The sequence below is a fragment of the Bubalus kerabau genome, chromosome X (assembly GCF_029407905.1).
Source record: "Bubalus kerabau isolate K-KA32 ecotype Philippines breed swamp buffalo chromosome X, PCC_UOA_SB_1v2, whole genome shotgun sequence".
In the NCBI taxonomy this organism is placed as follows: Eukaryota; Metazoa; Chordata; class Mammalia; order Artiodactyla; family Bovidae; genus Bubalus; species Bubalus kerabau.
This window is the reverse complement of record NC_073647.1, coordinates 100,661,925-100,683,875: the sequence shown is the minus strand read 5'-3', so window position 1 is coordinate 100,683,875 and position 21,951 is coordinate 100,661,925. Positions and strand designations below refer to the sequence as shown.

Sequence of the window (21,951 nt, the reverse complement as noted above, 5' to 3'; positions counted from 1 at the left end):
GTGTAAAATTAGCTAGCTTTCAATTGTATTTACAGTAACTACCTATAAAGCCCAGCTAACCCAGAGCCACTTCCTTTGCCAAAGATCACATTGTACTTTTGATATAAACACACAGAGATTCATGGGAATGGTCATTGACCTTCACAGCTAGAACACAGAGGAGTGTTAAAAGTACTGTACATAGGAAGCTAAAACCTTTGTTAATGTAATTGAGAAGCTGATTTGTTACATTTTCTTTCAATTGCTTCTTCTGGCAATGAAAGGACTCTGACCCCATAAGGGACCACAGTCTGCTATGGGACCAACTCACCTACCTGCCCCCCCCCCCACCTCCAGCATCTGTTCAGGCTCTTTTTCTGTCTCTCTTTGGGTTGCTTGTAAAGTGAGTGGCTGCTCTGTTGACATAGTTGGGTTTGCATTTCTCAGATGTTGAAATTTTTTATTTCAACATCTGAGAAATTTTATAAGTAAAAATAAGTCATAATAGCAGCTACAGAGCTTTGAGAAATAATTAGCTATTAAATACTTCCTAAATGAAAGGCCCTTGCAGATGACTGTGGGGACAAGATTTATTTGCTGTGACATTTTTCATGTGATAGTACAGTTTAATTCTTTTTCAAGTTCTAAGTTTTCTCTTTCAATAATCTTTCCTGTTTTTCTTATTTATTTAACATCTTTTTTTAATGACACTGTCAAACCATGGTAGTTTTCTTAAGATACTTGTCTTAGGCCCCTTCTTTCACTGAACTGTTGTTTTCATAATATGAAGTTCTCAGATACTCAAGCACTACTGTTTTCATTGGCTTTTTCATTGCCCTTGTTCTCCAAAGACTTTGTCAAAAGTTTGCATCTTTGAAGCATTTCATGCTACCACTTTGATTTGCTATTTCCCTTTTTGTCAACCTTTCCAAGCCCAACAGACCCAGCTCCAGACTACGTTCCTTTGGGCTACATTAGCCTCTCTCCCTTCCCTGAATTATAACACTAGAATTGAAACCTATGATTTAAGATTTAGTTATAAAATGGCATAAATTTCCTTGAGTTTTTATCATGTGCGCAGTATTCCTCAGCTCTAATAAGATCATGAATTAAATGTGGATGGACTTTGTCTTCTACTTAGATAACCCTTTAAGATCTTGAATGGCACATGATACAACCTTGATGTATGTTGGTGAATTTCTTGGGAACTGTGGGGGACATTCCATCTTGTCATTTTTCAGGTTCTTAGATAGTCTGAAGAAATGTTTTCTATTTCATTCCCCCCCCAATCATTTTAAGCCAATTTATTAATAGACCTTCATTCATTAAAATAGGATTCTCTTTTAAAGGTCATTAGATCAAGCATTTAGTTGACAACCTGCATCTTCTTTTTTTCCTTTTCTTTCTTTCTTTCTTTTTTTTTTTATCTTGGTTACTTTTGGAAGATAATGCAGTTTCATTCCTCTTCCAGGTTTACAAAACTGTGATTTTAAATACTTGAAAACATAAAATAGAGAGAGAGATCATTTATTGCTTCATTTCATATATGAAATCACTCTACTGAATTTTGTGAAAATTAGTGATGAGATGTAGATAAGTTACAAATTTCTAGAACTAATAAACTCTTCATTAAACTTTATTGTGATCCTTGCTTTTGTCTCTCTTTTAGCCTGAGAAAATAAGAAAGTAAAAGATTTCACACATTTATTGATGAATAGGTCAAAGATAATCATCAGTGGAGCAGAAATGCCTACTTCTATCATTTTATCATTGCTTTTGGTTGAGAAAAAAGAATGATAGAAGTTTAATGTGTCCCAAAACAACATTTATGTGCAGAAATATGAGAAATTCATTTCAATTTTTCAATAAATCCATATTTTATTGCTATACGTATTAATCCATAAAATATGGATAGCAAATAATAATCTTATAGTTGTATCAAAATAATATTGTGATGCTAACTGAAATGGGAGGCTAAATTCAGTAACTCAAATCTATGTGAACAAAATTAAAGGGAACCCGCAATTTTCCAGCCTCTATATCAGCTGAAAACCCACTTCTGTCAGGAGTTCTACCTGAGCAATAACATTCAGTGTTCAGCCTACACATTGGTACCTCACTCCAACTTTTACAGTCACAACCTCCATGACCTTGGATGACTTGTAAACTCATTTGAGCTTCAGATTCTTTATTTGCAAAATGAAGTGGTTGAATTGATTTGTTTCCTTACAAATTTTTGTTGCTGTTGCTGAGTTAAAAATGAAAGCAATGGAAGACACACGTACATACGGACACTAAAATTATATACAGACTGTGTTGGGTTTAAGCTGCTCAAAGCCACTCCTTGAACCACAGATACAGAACTCATGAACCAGAGGATTTGTAAAGGCCAGTGTAACTCTAATATCTTATGACTCTCTGAACATACTTCTGCTTTAAATCACCTTAAATAGTATAATGAGAAAAAAAAAAGGGAAGAAACATATTACATATATAAGCAAAAAGATAATTCAAGTACAACATATATCTGGGTAAGAGGATCAATTTAGATACTTAGATTGTCATGTTTGGAACATGGTTAAAATAATGAATTTGATATGCAGAAGTGAATAAAATATATCAGCACTAATAATGCATTTTAACAGCAATGTTTTAAATGATAAATTTCTATTTATTACAAGATGAATTAACTTATGCATCTCTAGAGGTACATTTTCTTTTCATGTCATTCAAAAATTCCATATAGAAAAATATACTGATTCAGAGAACAATTAAAACATAATGACGTTCAAATTAATACAGAAGACATTATTAATTTGAAATACACATTTTGAAGATGATTTTTAAATAACTAATTTTTACCTTTATCATGCACACTGTTAATTTTCAGTTGAAATTATTTCACAATTAACTTGGACTTAATAAAATGACATCCATATTCCCATCTAAACCATTTATCCTCGGGGTATGGTTTGAAGCTATTCGCTTATTATTTTAAGCAGTTATAACAATAGGATTATATGAATATAACAGGGAAGAAGTAAAATGCAAATTAACATTTTGAATTATAACATTAAAATCAGCTTCAAGAAAGTGTAGAGGAAAACGTAATTTGTTCTTCAGGACCAAGGTGTTATTAAAGGGAATGTGTAGAGAGGAGATGGAAAGACGAAAGGAATATTGTTTTTGCGTATCAGACACAAATCACTATATCAGAGAATTAGAATTTACTGACAATAAAGTACAGAAAAGTAGGTTTTAATGCAGGAAAAATACATTAGGTTTGAAAATATCACAAGTCAATATTTTAAATTTCATTAGTGTTATATACTATAGCTATCCAATTTTATAACTGAGAGGGTAAAAATCACTTTGGGGAAATTTCTGTAAGTACCATAATTTTCAGATTATTGATAGATGTGTAGGAAATAAAGAGTAAGTTTTCCTTTCATTTTTTCAGAAGTTAAATGGAAACACTCAAGTTCAAATTGCATGAAGTTAAACAAAGCCAAGATATAAATTAAAAATCTGTTAAAAGTTAGATTGAACTACTTTTGTCTAGATTTCAATGTAAAGAAAAGGCAAAGTTAAAGAGTCTACAATGCAGTGAATAGAACTGTAAGTTTCAAAGCTTTTGAGATACCTGTATATCATATGTCCTCATTTTTCAGATAGGGAAAATGAGGTTCAGACAGGTTAGGTAATTCACACTGATGCAGTAAGAAGCGTCAGAGTACAGCATAGAACACAAGTCTTTTAAGCTTCCAAACTATTTCCCCCTGTATTTTAGCCTGCACTGATGACCCTTGTTCTCTCTTGTAAAAGGAACCTAGCTACATCTTTCTCTAGATTGCTGTGTATGCGAGCTTGCACTCATGCATGCATGTGGAGTTGAGACATTCTGCATTCCAGAATACTTTCAACGTAAGCCCTACTTCAGTATAGATAACTTGACATTGCAATAAGTTGAAGAGTTATAGCTCCACATGATATATGCAACTTAATTCTGTGCAAGAAAGTTATTAAAAATATGAAAATGATGTAAAGATAAATAGCCTCTGAATTGAGTATTTTCTTAGTTTTTGGAAGAAATTTATTTTGTATCTCCACAGCAAAGGTAAAATGAACCACCAGACAAGAGTCTTAGATGGCCAACTCAGATAATTTAGAAACAAACAATTACCTCTTCCTGTCCCCACATCACCTCTACTTGGGCCGGTTTCCTCACTGCAAAAACATATTTGTTATTAAAAAACACTCTATTAACTGAGCTACTTGTAGAGAAGATATTAAGTATACATGAACATTAAACATGGAATTATTTTATTTTCATAAAATGCGCTTTAAATGAAGTCCTTTTAAATAGTAGTCATGAACATGAGTCTCTATTTGGAAGGAAGAAAAATTCACGGGATGTGCAAACAACCATTTTTGACAATATTCTTTTTTTTTTTTTTTTCTTTTTAAGAAAAAACCCTCTTAGCAATCACCTATGACAGGTCGTGGTCGAGCAGACTGAGCAGGTCCACAAACTCAAGCCTGACCTTAGCAGCCTGAAGGTGCACAGACTGGGGAGCCCAGCCCCCAGGCGGGCTTCCACACACACTGCCTTCTCTCACGTGCTTCTGTGCCCAACCAGCATTCTCATTTGCAGGGTGAGGATTTTCACTTTTATGGCTTTTCAACAAATAAGGAGCTCTATCAGTGAATGTATTGGTTTGGTTATTAAAAATCATATTTATTTGGCCACCAAAGGTTGATTTACTGTTAACTACCTACATCATAAAATATATGTTGTAACTATTAAGGATTTTTAGCATGTGCTTATCTATTTCTTAGAAAAAATATATCTGTATAGTGTTTTACAGTGTGCAAAGGAATTTTGTAGACATCTCATTTAAAAGCAAAGCTCTGTGTTGAAATATTCTCTGCTAGGTAGGTGAAGACATTGAGCTTCAAAGAATTGAAGACAGATACTATGATCACAAAGCATTACCTTTTAGGGAAGTGACGAATCTTTTAAAACTAAGTGCAATATTGCTGTTGGCTTTTTCTACATGTATTTGGGTAACTTTAAGAACTATTCGAAACTGGTCCTTAGACCTCTACTTACGAGATAGACAAGCATGCATGTTCTGGTTCACTCCATGCTTACCTTTTTTCAACCAGGTCATCATCATTATTATTATTATTTTAGAAATTCTTAGTGATAATTATCCTTTAATAAATGAACAACATACTTCAACCAAAATTCCAAAATTTGACCAAGCTAACTGTAGAGTCCCTGGCTCAATTAACGTGAATATAGTAGTTCTCCCCTCAGCTTAAATTTTGTTGCATAATTTGTAGATTTTCCCCCTTTTCTATATTTTCTCACATTTTGTGGGAATTTAGATAATATGAATTTCTTACCACACATGATTTCAATAATTTACATGTCATTTAGGAACTTGAATAACTGTAATAATGGCTTGTAAACTATTAAAATTTCACAAAAAAAATCTAATTCTTTTTGGACATTGATCCAAATTCCTAAAATTATTCTTTCCTTTGATAAATTATTTATGACTCTATAATGTTTCAGCAAGAAGAGTACATCTTTAAATCACTGTCACCATTAGGAAATGTGTAAAATTTGTGAAGAACAAAATAAGTCTGACAAATAAAAACATTTCTTCTATTTCATATCATCCACATTGGTCTGATTTAAATCTTACTTAAAGGAAACAATTTCATGGTGCAGTTCTGCTAAAACTCAATAAATTCAGGAAGAATTTCAAAATTTAATTATGAATTCTATGAATAATTTTATATTTACCACAATTGTTTCTCTCTATCTAGAACATGGTCCAACCTTAAGTAATTTTTAACAAAAATACTTTGTGTCTATATCTGTCTTACCTTTAAATAAAGATTATATGGTTATTTATCTTAACCTTCTGGTACACAAGGATTAAAACATAGAGCAAGATATTTGAAGTAGGACAGGCACTAAGGCATCAATTTATCAAAGCCACTTAGTAAATATAATAATGGAAATATTGAGAATATATCCTCAAAATTCCAACCATTAAAAAGCACTCGTTGCCAAGGCACTTGGAGCCACCCTGAGGCTACAAATCAAGAAACTTTGACTTTTAAGGATGTATATTATACTCCCTAATTTCACTTTGAGTAGGATTTTAAAATATACTTTAATATGTATATATTTTAAAAGGCACTGTATTCTAGTAATTTTTAAGACCTAGAAGCTATCAGTGGACTGTTCAATCCAAAGTTATTTCTCTATCAATAAAAGACCTGTTTTTACAACTACACAGACCATGTCAATTAACTGCTTGCACAAATCTCTGTCTATCTCTCTATATAATTTCTAGTAATTAAATCTGACTTAAATATTTAGTAATAAATTTAATAGGGGAGGAGTTGAGTTTCTTTTGATATTTGATGAATTCCTGAACAGAGGCTATAATGTTGGGAAATTGATGTTATTTATATTCTGGACTCCCCAGAAAAGTGACTCCCCATTTCAGAAGCTTTTTATACTTCTAGTAAGAATTCCAAAGCCAATTCACCTTCATGAGACTTAAACATACAGCACATCTATTAATAAGGATGATTTTGTTTCTTCATTTCTTAAATAAAAACTACTACCAAAGATTTGATATGTATGCCAGGAAAACTAATGTAATTTGGAAAAAAAGTGACAGAATGTCCTTTTTTTTCTCTTTTTTTGAAGAGCACTAGTGCAAGAAATTGTTTTTCAAATTTAATGAACTACTCTGAACCTCTGTCTTCTCTACTGTAAAATGGAACTCAATATTTAACTTGCAAAGATTACTGTAAGAACTAGAGATAATATATGTAAAACTCCTTCCCAATACAAGGCCTGTGCATAGCATCTACTCAAGTAGCAGCTAAAAGGACTGGTAACATTTATCAAATGCATATTGATTCCTGATCTAAATAAATAGGAATTGATATCAACACAGATTAAAAGAAGTAGAAGCAGTGGGAGTCTATGAATTAAGAATGAATATATACTCACACCGTACTCTTGCCTGGAAAATCCCGTGGACAGAGGAGCCTGGTGGGCTGCGGTCCATGGGGTCCCTAAGAGTCGGACACGACTGAGCGACTTCACTTTCACTTTTCACTTTCATGCACTGGAGAAGGAAATGGCAACCCACTCCAGTGTTCTTGCCTGGAGAATCCCAGGGAAAGGGGAGCCCGGTGGGCTGCCGTCTATGGGGTCGCACAGAGTCGGACACGACTGACGCGACTTAGCAGCAGCCGCAGCAGGGATGTTTGGAGAAGGAAATGGCAACCCACTCCAGTGTTCTTGCCTGGAGAATCCCAGGGACAGAGAAGTCTGGTGGGCTCCTGTCTATGGGGTCGCACAGAGTTGGACACGATTGAAGCGACTTAGCAACAGCAGCAGCAGGGATGATTTTTGATCTTACAAGGAGCTATCAAGGGAATGTTTTTACACAACTATGTATGACTTCAACAGGAACTTATTTACCAAAGGAGCATATTTGCATATGTCCAGTATTAAATTATATTCATAGTAATGAAACCAAATTCACAGTAATTGTCTGAAGTACTTTGTTAACAATTAGATTACATTATTTTCACTTTAATGTTAAATGCATTAAATTTCATATGAAAATCAATAATATTTAGTATAATAAATATTAAACCTTTTACTTCACCAGTGTGATACACTGCATTATTGAATCTTATTAGAAAACAGTTGAGTGCATTTTGTCTTCATGAACAATTAGCTGGGTTCAATGTAATTGTCTTGAGAGTCAGTCCTTGCTTCATTAAAACATACACACAGTCAAGTATATTACCGATATAATATATAACCTATATAATCTCACCACATTCACTACCATACAACCTGAAATGTTGATCATAAATTTAAAGTGACTGATGATTTTATGCATCTTGTATATAACTGTATTGAGGTAAGACATATAGAAGTGCTTATTTTGATATCACACAGGCTAATTAATTAGTGGTAAATTATTGTTTGAAAAATATATTTCATTCACTTTCAAACTACCAACCAATTTAATGTCAGAGCCCTGTCAAGTGGAACAGACTGACTCAGTTTTTTCACGTAAATCACAAAATATTTTCTCTGAAGTCTACCTCTAGTGTAGAAACAAAGTGGAGTTCTGAACATTAGATTGAAAAGAAGTGTGTGACGCGATTGTCAGGCACTCACTATCACCTGATTCTTAGTTTTGCATTTGTCACCCGACCATCACCAGGGAACCAGTGCCAGGCAAACACAAAAGGAGAATCTAATCCTCACTGTAAGAACCTCAGATGAATTTCAAATATTGTCTCTCCACTTAAAAATGAGGAGCTAGGAGTGTGGAACTGGACTCAAGAAGTATATCGGGGCTAAAATATCTTTCAAGGTATAAATCTTCTGTATTAGCACTACAATCTACTGAAAATAGGATAGTAGCAATGGAAACCTAAAGGGGTATGGATCTTGAGAGAGGAAAATGATGATTCCTTGTATCTCTTGCCAAATATTGCACTAGTTTAACTAACAAGGAATAGAGAGGATTCTTCATCAACTTCGACATAACAAAATGTAAAAATCAACTACGTGTCAAGAAGTCTACTAAATCTTTCAGGTGAGTACAAAGCATTAGATTAAAAATTAGTATGTGATGATGCCACTAAAATCCCACTATGCTATAATTTTTATAGGTATGCATTTGTTCCCAACCAGTAATTCCATGGACAGAGGAGCCTGGAGGACTAGAGTCCATGGATTCACAAAGAGTTGGACATGACTGAGCACACACACATACACACAGAACCAGGAGTGTACAGGGGAAGAGAGAGTCTCACCCTCTTGACAGAAAAATTCATATGATTCCAAAAGCACATCCAAAGAATATATTTATTGAGATATATTAATTTTTGTGTTTTTCTCTTTGACACCTGGTCCTAGTGAGTTGGAAGCAGCTATGTTGCTCCAAGAAGAATTAGAACTGTTACAGCAGAAATGCTTAAAGGAAGTTGACATTTACCTTCTGATTTCACAATTAGTCCTTGACATCTAGAGCAAGACAAGTCTGGAGGATGGGGCTTTCCAAGAAAAAAATAAAATGATTCTCTAAATCTCAAAGACATCCTCAAGCGGTGGACTCAAACAGAAAGGATTCCCAGGAATAGATGAAGCAGACTCAGTCTAAGACCCAGGGGAAGCCTCCAACAGACAGGAAGAGAAAGTGAGAGGCGTCTGTGATTCAGAAGAGGGAACTGGAAGAGTAAGAAGATCAGATGATAGCGTCCCAGTTTTGAAGGAAGTGGGATGAGCAAGAGAATACCCAGACTAGTCAGGGGAAATCCAAGAAAACCATGGCTTTAGTGCAAGGATATAAAGTCTGCAAACATCTCAGGAAAGCATGGATTCAACATGGTGCCGGCTGGGTGGGGGCTTTGCAGAAAAGGTGACCACACACAGAAGCCAGATGGGGAAAGCAGCTGGGCCTCAGAGGATGTGCTGAGCCAGGAAGGAATGGAAGATTCCTTCAAAATCAGACAAGTCAGACAATCAGACAAAATCAGACAAGTCACAAAGAGGTCACAGCCCCCTGCATCCTGGACAAAAGAGAACAGATGCGATTATGAGCCGGCGTCTTAAACAAGAGGTGACAGCAGTGGGTTCTGATGACCAGGCATGGTGAGGGACGGGCGAGGCCACTGAGGTCCAGGAGAAAGAAGACCCCTTCCCATCACCACTGCACCCACGTAAGTGTCTTCCTTTTCCCAGTTGTCATGGGTTAGTGGAAGGGAAAAGGAAGAACAGCACTGGATGGAAACTGGGGGAGATAATTCAAAATAAGGCTCTGTGAAACGAAAAGCCATAGATAGGCTATTTCCATGTGCCAAGTTCGTTCCCCACTCTCTCACTCACCAGCCCTCCTTCCTCGACTCCACGCCCCCTGTGAAGGCATCACGAAGACGTCTTCATGAATAAGACATCCTCAAGACGTCAAGACTCCTTGCAGAGAACTAAGCATTTTTGTACGTACTATTTTGCAATTATACTGAATAACAGCATCTGAAGAAGGATCTATACAAAAGATGTCTTTATTTTTTTTTTAGCTGAATACAGCTTAGTTTCCTTTTCTTTTCCCATTTGCTGATTCTTAAGCTGTTCTAGTCTTACCTTTGTGCAAAATCCAGGATCTTGAGATTTAATAGATGTGTAAAAGTGAGGATATTGGTGGAGGGGTAGAGATTGTTTGATAAGATTCTAGAATTTGGTATACTAAATTTCTTAGTTTTTTTATCATCTTTTTTAATGAAAAATTTGAAATTTCAACAGTGACAGAACAGGCATCTGACCTATGTTTGACAATGTATATGGCATGTTTTACCTATTTCCATAAACTCTGTCAATTCTTTTTTTTTTTTTTTAATCTCTGGAAAACTAGGGAGGAGGAAATGATCACCTCCAACTCTTATGTTTATGGCCACTATTTTCCACTAGAATACTGCAACTTCCTAACAAATGTTCTCTCTATCTCCAGTTCTGTTCTCCAGATGGCAGTGAGGGTGAGCTCTCTTATACACCAATCTGAATTCTGCTGCTCTCCTGTTTAAACAGGCATCAAGACTGCACGATTGAACGTGGTTACAAGACCATTAATTTCCTGGACCTGGTTTTCTTCCGTCTCATCATCAGCCCCCACCCGTCCTCTCACCATTAGGTCTGTGCCTGTGCCCTTACCTCCTGGCTGGAATACTCTTCCCTTCCTGCCTTGGGCGTTTGTTAATTCTGCATGCTCAACTAATTGTTAAACCACTTTTAGATCACGACTGAGAAACCTTTTATCAAGATGCCTTTGTCCACTCTTAAATTCAGCCTAGGTGCCCCTCATGTGCTCCGATGGCTCCTTGTACTTTCTCTACCATGACGTTCAATACACAGCATCGTAACTATCTATTTACCTGAGTCTAGTCCCCATCCAACTGTAAACTCAGAGAAGGTAGGATTGCTGTCTAATGTATTTTATTCATTACTTTTCTCCACATTCTGGTAGAATAACTGACATGCAACACAGTAATGTTTGTAACGGTTGGTGAAGAACAAAATGATTCCTAAATAAGATAAATTTAAAAACTGACTCCTAAAGTAAGACTTTTCAACTTTGCAGAAAAAAAAAAAAAAACCCACAATTTTTTTGTTTTTGTATTTCAGAGCTTTTTTTTTCTTTATATTAACATAGATAACCGAGAGTCAGTTACTTCATATTAATGTAAACTATTAATAAAATTTTAGTTTCAGAGTTGAAATGGATAATTTGTTCCTAACTTTTTCCTTCCTCCCCCTTCCTTCCTTCTTTCCTTCTTGTAGTCCCTCCTTCATTCTTCCTTTCCTGCTCCCTTTCTCTTTCTTTCCCCCTTTCTTGTCTCTCTCCCTGTCTCTTTCTCCCCTCTCCTTTTTCTCTCCCTGCTTTTTACGTGTTGACACCTAACTGGTAGCTAAACAGAAACTTAAAGATCAGTGATTTTTTTCTAAACTATTTATCCTCAAGTTAGAAAATGGGCATCTTTATTAAAAAGCAAAAAGTAAGCTTCTCGGCATATTTATATTTTATATGATTGGAGAGTATGTGATTATTTTTCTAACATTTACCATTGTTATCATTGTAGATAATCATGTTTTGTATCATCAGCATAATTGTTCACTCAATAATAAAGGGGAAAAGCTACTGTTTAGAGTACTTCTCCATTTCACTTCTGTAAGTTGTATTTACTCCTTGCAAAATAAGAAGAATTTTTATATTTTTCTTGTTTTTATCCCAAATTTCAACATGAAAAACTTAAAAAAAAAAACTCTATGTCCTGACTTTTCTTGTGGATGTACATGTATCAGAAAAAGTGAAAATGCACATTGTACTCAGTTCATAAGAAGAAACTAAATTGGTTACAATGATGAGTTCTAAAGACTGCCACTTGAAAAATCTCTTTCTACCCTCGGTTACACCAAATACAGGACTCACCACTTTAAGTAAATGTTGGATACTATTCTTAGTCTATAGAGAATAAGCAGAGCTGCATATCTCTGTTTTGATGAGAATATGGTATGATTATATTAACTTACATAAAACTTCTGATGTTTCTCATGAATTTTAAAGCTCTTAGAGAAAGCAATGATAGATGCCCATTGATTATTTTTCTATTACTTATTTTTAAAACATTTTCTCATTTACCCAGTGAAAGTTGCACAAAACCCATTAAATCAGTGTGGACATGATTGTTATGCTACTCAGCAACTCTAATTGATATGTCTTTGAATAAAAAATGTGAAGAAAACAAAACAATTATTTCTTAATAGGAATACAGTTTGGTGGGGAGATACTTAAAAATCTAGCTTTCTGAGGGTGGGGGTTCATAAAAGTTTAATGGCAAAGTTTTAAACAACTGCTTTCTATAAATAATTCATAACAACAACAAAAACCTGTCACAGGTAAGTAGATTTCATAGAAAGAGGTGTTAAGCTTTATATGTAATTGACAAGAGGAAAACATTTTAAGTAGGTTTCATTTAGAAAAAGTTATGCTTGCTAAATTGGATATATTAGGATTTGATGTATTAAGAGCAATTTCAAAAGATTATAATATCATTTAAATAGTTTGCTCATATATATCTAAATGTTGACCATGATACTGATGTCGCACTGCAGTTAATAATTTAATTTTCTTTAAAGCAATGGAGAGGGTAAGCTTTCTTAGCTGCTTAATTCACATTTCTCTGTAAGTCTTTTGTCAGTTAAAGCTTTCAACCAGCTTTAGCTTTCAAAAGCTTAAAGTAATGCCTTCCCATCTCTCCCCGAGTAGAAAGAAAGCAAACAAACTCATGTAAGGTCAGCATGACATAAAGCAACAAGAGCCAGTAAATTGAAAATGAGGTTGACTTTTGGGGGCTAATCCAGCAGTCCTGTAACACTCTTCCAAGCTCCACAGCTGCACAGGGCTGTGGACAAGCCGGGGTGCAGCCTCCAGGCAAGTGCCCGGAGCACTGCCTTGGAACGCGATCAACTCCAAGAAGAGGAGCAGAGCCCTTTGAGATGGTCTTTGCTTCGGCGATATGATAGTTAGGTAACGTACATGTTAAATCACTGCCACTATGAACTTCAAGGAGAACAAGTCACTCAATCCTAAAGGAAATCAACCCTGAATAGTCATTGGAAGGACTGAGGCTGAAGCTTCAATATTTTGGGCAGCTGATGCAAAGAGCCGACTCACTGGAAAAGACCCTGATGCTGGGAAAGATTGAAGGCAAAAGGAAAAGAGGACAGCAGAGGATGAGATGGTTAGATAGCACTGCTGACTCAATGGACATGAATTTGAGCAAACTCTGGAGACAGTGGAGGACAGCATGGAGTCACGGCGTCAGACATGACTTAGCGGCTGAACAACAACTATGAACTACTGCCCTTTAACTTATCACCAATGCTCCCTTCCCTAAATTCTCAAATCTTGTCTAATGGTAGAGAGGACAAATTATTAAAGAAACCTACACTTAGCCTCTTTTCTTTCACGTTTTTAAGGCCATACTGTTTCATGCCTAACTCTGGACGTACAGGTTTTATTGGCCCCAAGTAACTGATGGTCTGTAAGGACTTTTCCTGAGTTTAAATGGGAATGTGAGCCAACCTGAATGCAGTTTTCTAGGCCCAGTTCACATTCTGGATTCATATGGTCATAGATTAATCCAGGTTGGATTGGATTCTATAATATGAAGCAAGCAGTCATTTATTCTACTGCTTTTTGTTCAACTTGTGAAATTTGATAATTTGATAAGGACCAGAGAGTGTGGAATAATGATATATTAAATAGATAATGGATGCAAGGTTGAGAGATAGAGACTGTCTTTTTCACTAAACTTTGAGTAGGGAAAACATAGTGAAACCACAGAAATCAAGCAATATTATCTTCATCAAAATCATAACATGGCTTAGTCTAGTGTGGATAAGCAATTTAGGACTTGGCAAACCTGTGAGATTTTCTAGCTATGTATTTCCTGCAAAATTTAAGAGCTGCAAAAATTCCCCATATCCAACTGGTAGTTACCCTTTCTTGGGTTGTCTGCTTATCCATTAACTTTATCAATGGAGACATGGTGGGTGAATTCTCAAGTATAAAAATAAAATAGCTTTAAAATTGAAAAAATATGTTCTTTTGAGTACTTATACACCATTGTCTGGAGATTATATGAATATTTAAAAGAATTGATATTCTGTTCTGAAATCTGGTATGTAAAGAGTACATGTACATGAGAGAAATTGCTCAGGTATTCACAGTAAAAACTCTAGAAATTTAATAGCTTTCTTACCAAAACAATGCAAGATCAAAGCAGACATGAAGATCTCTTCTGGGAATTTTATAACATAGCCTTAAGGACAGGAATGATTTTTAGGGAGCTGATGACTTCATTAGGATTTCCAGACCCATTATTCTTTTATGCAGAATTATTACCACAGTAAAAATAATCTGAGCATGAACTATATAGCATAGATTTTTGGAATGGCTGTGTTTTAGTCAACCTCTCTATATTTTAAAGAAATACTTTTTTAAAAAGGTCAATATCAGTACCTTTATTCTTTGTATTATAATGAATGGAACCGGCTCTTTAGATTTTGGATAAAGCAGGCCACAAACTCAAAAGACTATATTTTTTTCAGAGGAAGAAATTAACTGAATACTTTGAACTCTAATTGCAAATCAAATATTTTGAATACTCATATGCACACAGAGGTAGCAATAAAGCAACTTCATTTTCTAGATTCCTTGGTTTCACTATAGAATATACCAGATTAATCTGATAAAATCCTAACTAGAACTATGGCTTAAAGAAAACATAAAAATAGCAGTTACTATTTCTGAACACTTGTGTATTTCTTTTCATTTTCATTTCTATTAATCACAAAACAATTGGCACAGGCAATTTTAATCAGACTTGCTCAGCCAGGTATTAAACAGCAGAGAAAGGGAGAGCGGGTCTAGATCAGCTCTCTACACAGTACTCGCTATCCACTGTAGCTGTTTAGAATTTACAGGCTGACAGGGTATGGCTATTGGAGAAAACATACTACCTACCATATGTGCATATTACCTGCACAGAAACTAATTATTTTAATGTGAAATATGAAAAATGATAGTACTGCCTAATTTAAAAGTGCCATTTTAAAAATAAAAATGCAATTGTTATATAACAACTGACCCTGGAGGTATAATTGCTTCAGACCCAAAGGGCTTCTCAAACCTTTTTCAGGGAAATATTTTTACTAACTCAATAATCTATTTCAGTGTCCTTCAAGTACTGTCTGATATATAACCTTCTTCGTGTGATTTAATTTCACTTTAGAGCCTCCAGAAAGCACATGACCTATAAAATTAAGATAAAAGTTATGCGACTACATCGGAACAGAGACATTAATAAGCAGAAATTTGTAGAGGAAAAGATTTAGAGGCTACATATCTTCCATTTGGTTATGTCATGTTCTTTTTCAAAAGCTTGAACTTTTTTAAACCTTAGCTTGAAATATTAAATCCTAGGATTTAGACACCTTCATTTTCTTGTGCTATAACAGGCACTCAATAAATATTTATTGAATGAAATCAGAGATGAGAAAATTTTGTATACTGAGGTTTTTAATACAAACCTCAATTGTATTTAGAATACAATTTAGAGCTACTTATATTTTCTTAAGAAACAATTATATTTGTGGAATTTTTCTTAGGGGGGGAAATAGTACTCCATTCTGTTTTAAAATTTAGAACAGGGAGCATAAAGTGTGTTCTTACTAAATGAAAAATGTACTTATATTTTCTATGTTATAGTCAGTACAAGGAGAAAACTCACAAAGCAGGAAAAGAAAAGGTGGAATATTTAAAGAGATGAAGTTAGGGGCCATGGGAAGAGAAAGTGATCAAGTCATGCACACGGAAACACATCCTGATGCAACAAACCCACATGGGATTCATTGTAATACCAAACCCAGAGAGCATGTCATTCAGTTCCCCGACAAGGAACATGACTGTCCTATATCAAAGTGGCTCTCAGACTAGTAGTAGAGTAAGAATATAGAATAATGCACTATTGTAATCCAGATCTGCACAAAATCTGCGGAACCTTAGGAGAAAAAAAGTCACTCTCTGGAAGATGCAGGGAAGATACGACAGAAGTGATGTTTTGCTGAGCCTTGAGCTGAGACAGGACTGGTATCAAAAGGGGGAAATAAAGGCAGAAGACTGACCCTAAAGATTTATGTGGTTGGAATAAAAGGTGAATGTATGACAGGGGAGGATAAAGAGAGTCAAGTTACAGGAACCGATGTTTGAACATCATTTCAGAGTGACTCCTATGTCACTGCATTGATAAGAAGAGTGGACCAATTAAAATACAATTTTTGAAGATGGAGCCCAGGAAAGGATATTTGTAACAAGCTCTCCTAGAGATTGTAGTGAGCTTCCCTGGTAGATCAGACAGTAAAGAATCTGCCTGCATTGTGGGAGACCTGGTTTGATCCCTGGGGTGGAAAGATCCCCTGGAGAAGGGAATGGCTACCCACTTTGGTATTCGTGCCTGGAGAATTCCATGGACAGAGGAGCCTGGTGGGCTACAGTCCAGGGGTCACAAAGAGTCAGACAGTTGAGCGATTAACTCTTTCAGACTGTAATGTGCAGCTATATATATATATATATTTGAGAAACACTGCAGTGGGTGACTGGAAGTCAATGAATATTTTCCAGTGAGGAAATGGCAAAATTAGATCCATTTTAGGAAAATAACTTTGGCCTGGAGAATGGAGAGAGAATGAGTCTGTGTGTTTAAGACTTTGAAAGACTAGATAGCACTCAGCATTGTATCGGAACACACTTGTATTCACTGAAAAAGACATGTAGACAGACACACTAAGGAAGAGACCTTTTTTTACTAATGTTAAGACTATTTGAAATTCTTGATTTAAACTCTTATTGAACGTTATAACCAAGCATTATGAAATTTGTTTATTACCTGTTTGGGACATGGACCTAAAGAACTCAAGCCATGGGTCCTGGTTAGAAATTGTTTTAATCCCTATTTCAAATGCCTTATGAAGATTCACTGTTTACAGTTGCTCTATATCTAATTCATTCTAAAAATGGAAGAAGTTATTGGCAAGAAACAGTTATGGTAACATTATGATCTGCCAGGTTTTTTTGGTCAGATGAAATCACTTTATCTTGTTTTGGGGGTTGTATTATTATTCATTAATTGATGATTCTATGTTATTGCCCCTTGGTAAACTTTAAGTATCTATCAGTTTAAGGGAATGGGTAATTTAAAAATGCATTAAGAAATCAGATGCTTTAGTAAATGTTTCCTATATTGTTTTCAAAGTTGTTTTTTTTTCCTCATTAACAACTATTAATCTGCATAAAGTAGTATGCTTTATTTATAAGGGAATGTCCAATTTTAAAGAAATTTCAAAAAAGAATTAGGTCTACTAGTTTCTCTGAACTGTTAAAAATTATATATATGCCTAAAATTGGTACAAATTATTTTATTTAGAAGAAAAAATGATTGGTTTTTGTTTTTACCAGTGTTTCTTCCTGTTTTATATGTGTGTGTGTGTGTATTTTTTTTTTAAATAGGTCTGTTTAAAAAAACAAAAAAATAAAAAAACAGTGACACCTATTTTTTTTTTTTTTTTTTTACATAGACCTGTTTAAAATAGTGACATCTAGGTGTCCAGTGATACCTCAGAAAAAAACTCGTGTGTCTCCAAAGGGATATTTTCAGCTCATATAACAGTGTGAATTGTGTGTTTTCTAGTTATTGGTTATATTATTTTAAGCCAGTATTTAATGTTTCCTAAAATATCTCTTAGACTGGATCAGAGACATTGAAAACATTTTAACTGTGATTTGTCCACTATGCCCACTCAGTAGAGAGAGTAATACTTATCTCTTTTTTCCCCCCTCCCTTCTTTTTTTTTCCCCCCACCTACCCTCCATCCCTTTCTTCTTTGATGTGAAAAGTGAGTAACAAGCTCTGACCAAAAGGAACATTCTACAGGAAAGTTATTATTACAGGAAAGTTATTATTAAAGATGAGGAAATATAATAGAGACTTGGTAAGGATAAGTGACTGTCCACATGCCCTAGATGTAGCGGGTAGAGTTAGACCACAGACTTTCTGGCTTCCTATTTCAATTCAGAATGCCTTGTTAAAGGACAATTCCCCCCGCAAAAGGCTAGTAGAAAACTGCAAAACTCGTGATATACTTGTCATAACCCACTATGGCTCTCCTTCCTTAATAACCTCCTTAGAGATCTGTGTTTCAGATCTGGGAAACAGTCTTAACATATAAGCTGGTTTTCTTAGTTTGAGGAGCATCAATCTATTTCAAGAATTTTAAACTCTTTTTCTATATATTTTTTGCATTAAAAACCCTTTGGAAAATATGGTTAAGGTTATAAATTACCTTCTCACAAAAAAGTATATACACTCATATAGCTACAATTTTGCATACCAATTTGTTTCATTTTTGTAAATATAATCAGGGAGACAAAAGGAGCTATATAGAAAGAACATAGAACAGCTTTTTGTTTTTACGTGTAAGATTCTTCTTTTCTCTAAAGTAGCTTTGTTATATGTGAAAGATAAAAATGTCACCTGAATGATATGAAATGATACGGATAAGATTAACATTAACAATCACTTTAGTAGTGTTTCAACCTTGCAAACTCTTAAGGAAAATATGGGTTCACAAAAACACTAAAAATCTGAATTATGCTTTATAAAGGAAAACAATTAAACTCACAACTTTTCTTTGAAATTTACACAGTATGACACGTTATAAATGTAAGGCTTTGAGAAAAACAGTAAAAACTCGTGACCTCATAATCATGACCCCCCCAAAAAACAGACATAGCACAAAATTTAATTTTTTAAAGATAAAAATGGCATTCACTTTTTATGAAAGAGAAGAGGTTTCACCATCCCTGCCAAGATCTTGGGTAATTGTGCAGCAATAACCTCAGACATCATTTCTGGAAATGCAACACTCAGTGCCCGGGACTGGATAAATGTATTCAAGCAGTACAGATGAAGTTGTTTGACAAGCTGTTGGTTTAACAAATGGATAAGAAACATGTAAGGAAAATAATAAATTTCTAAACTATGTAAACATCAAAGCTTATTTTTCTAATAATAGAAATGCTTCAGATGTTGTTTTTTACCAAAATGAAAAAACTCCCTCCATTTCCAGAATAATATATAAAATATTACATACATATGATGAAACATACTAATATATAGAAAGATTTAAAGAAATGAAAGTATTCTGTAATCCTATTGGATAAGCAGTGTGAACATTTGGTATATTTCAAGTTTTTCTGTTTACACATACTCAAGTATATGCATAATATATATATGCATAATAATAATAATATATATGCATATGTATTTCCATAAATGAAATTACTTTATAGTCTATTTCTTAATCCAGCTTTTCCCACATAACAATAGGCAAACTCTTCTATGTCAGTACAAACAACCCAACCTGATTCATTTTAATCTAACTTTTTTTTGGCCACACCATACTGCATGCGGGATCTTAGTTCCCCAACCAGGGATCAATCCCACACCCCCTGCACTGGCAGCACAGAGTCTTAACCACTGTGCTGCGAGGAAAGCATCATTTTAATTTAATTTTAATTCTGTCAAAATAATATTTTGCACATATTTTTGAAAGTCAGATAGTACTGCAAGACCTACAGGAGCAAAAACACAGATGCAACCACTTTGAATTCCTTTAGTTTGGGTCATTTGATATTTACCTCTGTATTTCTAATAAATTATATTTCCCAAAGTTTACATTATTAAGATCCTATTAAATAAGGATTTAGCTTTCTTGTATTTTACACCCATCTCCTCAACTACACATACTTTCTCTTCTTCCTATTCTCTATATAGATATATCTCAATGTTGGACTAAATCAATATCTAGCATTTATATTATAAAAATTTTTATTGTTTCTTGCTGGATTACATTTCCTTTCCTATATGAGTTACTTTAATTTTGCTAGTGCTAATCACCTCATGTTTCTCTGCTTTTTTTGTTTGTTTTTTTCTATATTTATCACAAAGCCATAGTCAAATTCTCTGACAGAATTGTAAAAACTTACTTCAGTATGTTCATACGATTAGTAGTATCTCAAATCTAACTTTTTTTTTTTCTTGGTGCTAGTACCCTGAAACCCTGTGCATTAGTTACTGTGCTGGGACACCCCTTTGCGTCTCTCCTGGGTTGAATCTCATACTCCTTTGGCTTACGCCAGGGTTCTGTTGTAAGAAATCCCGCAGATGCCCTTGAGAAAGGCTGTATTTGAGGTAAGGTCTAGGAGACCTTGAAAGTCTGAAAATACTTTCATGATGCCATCATATTTGTTTGATGGTTTGGCTGGTACAAAATTCTTTGAAGATTTTTCTTTCCTTCAAAATTCTCCATTATTTTCTGGGTTCCAGTATTTTTGTTGAGAAGTTCTACAACATTCCGAATCCTGATGATTTGATGTGACTTGCTTCTTTTTTCACTGGTATATTTTAGGATACCCTCTTTATTCTGGGTATGCTGAAATTTTACAATAATGTGCCTTGGTTCAATTGGGTTGAGTCTGTACACTGGGCCCTTATGCTCAGAAAATTCATATCCTTCAGTTCTAGCAACGTTTCTTTTAAGACTACTTATGCAATTTCCTCTCCTTGATTTTCTCCACCCTCTCTTTTGGAGATAACTACGAACTGGAAAATGAAGCCCTGTGGATTCATCCCCTAAATTTGCTCTCTCTCTAAATTTTCATATCTTTTTCTTTTTTGTTACTTTTATCTGAGTTTTCCTGAGATTTATATTTTCTGAGCTTTCTATTTATATTGAATTTTTAATTTATGCCCTCCTTTAATTATCCAAAAGTATTTTCTCACTAAGTGTTCTTTTTAAAATGTTTTCTAGTCTTTTTTCATGGATGCACCATCATTCTTATTTCTGTGAGTAGTTTAATTTTTGATGCTTTCTTCTGTTATCTGCACTGGAGCTTTTTCCTTCAAGTTACATTTTTTTTTCTGTTTATTTTGTTCTCTGCCTTACATTTGAGAGACTTTATCTAAATGGCTAATAATTCTTGGCTGTTCACATTCAGCAGTGAGGCCTCATATTTGATCTAATGAGCAGAGAGATTTTTATGCCTCTATTATTTTAGTGTTTCTGAACACAGTAATGATAAGAGTTTGTATGCAAATGCTGGATTAATTTCCAGAATTGTATTGTAATTGTAATTTCCAGAACCCTATATATTTATCCAGTTTGGTGTTAGGCATTTCTAAGGGTTTTTTTTTTTTTTTCCTTCATGTATAAGCAGTGAGGCATACATATCTTAAATACTTGCCTAATTATTTAAGATAAACCCTAAAAAGTGGGAATATGAAAAGAATGCAACCTTTAACTATTGCCACACACTGCTAGATTGTCCATTAGCATTGTTGCTGACTTATAACTCCACCCAAAATGGTATGAGAGTCTTTTTCTCCACATCCATATCTTTGCTTTTCCAGTTTACATAAAATATTTTCTAACTTAAGACAAGAACATTTTGGAGCATTTTCAAGAATATGTATCACAATTCCTATCAACCATTACATTACTCTCAAATTTCACAAATACTAGTAAAAGGATATTTCAGTGATCTATACTGAAAATGAAAAAAGCACAATATAAATTGTGAGCAGTATGATGCAAGTACTGTTTTAAAGTGTAAGTATAAACATAAATTTGACGAACACACATGAAGTAAAACTTGTACTTCACACTAAAGTAATAGATAGAATTCAGAGAATAATCACTGATATTCTAAAAACCAAAATACTTACATCATG

General features: G+C 34.5%; 1 long non-coding RNA gene across 1 annotated transcript; it reads left to right on the top strand.

The window, feature by feature from the left end:
• Positions 1 to 9,291: 9,291 nt before the first annotated feature.
• On the top strand, positions 9,292 to 11,272 carry LOC129639677 (uncharacterized). Its single transcript, XR_008708540.1, has 3 exons — positions 9,292 to 9,768; positions 9,938 to 10,044; positions 10,554 to 11,272. It is a non-coding gene; the product is annotated as an uncharacterized LOC129639677 (long non-coding RNA).
• Positions 11,273 to 21,951: the final 10,679 nt, after the last annotated feature.